This window comes from Bison bison, unplaced genomic scaffold (genome assembly GCF_000754665.1).
Source record: "Bison bison bison isolate TAMUID 2011002044 unplaced genomic scaffold, Bison_UMD1.0 scf7180017860533, whole genome shotgun sequence".
NCBI lineage: Eukaryota > Metazoa > Chordata > Mammalia > Artiodactyla > Bovidae > Bison > Bison bison.
The window spans coordinates 8,039-9,393 of NW_011491105.1; the positions used below are offsets into that span (position 1 = coordinate 8,039).

General features: G+C 36.2%; 1 protein-coding gene across 2 annotated transcripts in view; it reads left to right on the forward strand.

The window, feature by feature from the left end:
* The window catches only part of LAMP2 (lysosomal-associated membrane protein 2), a 17,490-nt gene that overhangs the window by 3,179 nt on the left and 12,956 nt on the right, over positions 1–1,355 (forward strand). The gene's annotated exons all lie outside the window — the stretch shown is intronic.

Below are 1,355 nucleotides of genomic sequence, written 5' to 3' on the forward strand. Positions count from 1 at the left end.
CTCTCTTTTCCATTTCAACACTACTTAATTACACAGTGTAGTCCATTGATTCCTGTTAATTCTGCAGGGTCACTTCCACGTTCTGTGGACTGGGCTCATTCTCCTCTTCTGCTGTTATATAGACCTTAGGGTAGGAGTAAAAATTAACCCATATCAAAAAAAAATCTAATTTGTACAAATAGATATATGTAATAATAAAGTCTATTTATAAAAGACAAAGTACTTTCCATAGTTTTTTTCCATTATTGGTTAGAAAATTCTCCTGTTTATGTATTATAATATTTAGGCTTTTTCAGGGTTATACTACTTGTCAGAGTACCAGTAATGATGATAGCTAACACTTACTGAGTACTCAGTGAGTCCAAGGCTCTGCATGTACTGCGTCAGGACAGTTTATAATGGTGGCGTCCAGGTTTTCTTTGTTCATGGTCCTATCAAAGGCTGGACCCTAAACAGGAGTTTTCATGCATGTTCGACTTCTAGCTAGCAGAAATTAATCATTGGGGACCTTCATTTCCACCTTCTCAGAAGCAGTTGTTATCCTCGTAATTTTTTGAAGGGTGTGTGTGTGTGCGTGCATGTGCGTGCACAGGTTACGACAAATTGGAATGGGGAAGTGGGGCTAGCTACCCATGAGGGAACTTGTTGACCCACCAAAAGTTAATATATAAGTGGCTAAAAACAGTTGTGCTTTTAAATCAGATTACTCATATCTAGGGATGGGGAAATAGCTTCAACATCTGATATATGAGAAGTTAGGTATGCCTTTGTTTCTTGTCTAAACTTGGTATTTTGAGTATAAAGCCTTTTTCCTCTATGGAAAGTAAGTGGAGTAATTAATGATTATATTTTAGAAAGATTTATAAAAATCTTTTTCCAGTATGCAAATAATTTCTCCATTACAGTACACATATGACCAGTGAACTGCTATTAAGAATGTATAGTTAAGCTTGTGTCATCTTCAATGTGGTAGAGCAAGCTTCCCAAGTTAACCTCATAGAGATTATATTCTAGTCAGTAAAAATGAAGGAAGCAATATTTTAGATTCATTCCTTTTTGAGTGATTAAGCTTGATCTTTCTAGCTGAGGTAGGATCCTAAAGGGAACATGGTTTTTTCTGACTCTCATGGGGAAATATGTAATACTTAATTCCAGAAGACTATTCTAAAATGTAGTTCAAAATAGTGACATTTTAACCCTGCTACAGGCACTTTGAAAAGTCTAGAAATATCTACAGTGTCACCAGAGTTCAGTGGGGCCCATCTCACCTTCAATCTTATCATGGCAGTTGCTTCTCAGGATAATTGAATTCAGTGTATGTACAGGATGCTTTTTATAGTGTTCATGAGGTTCTC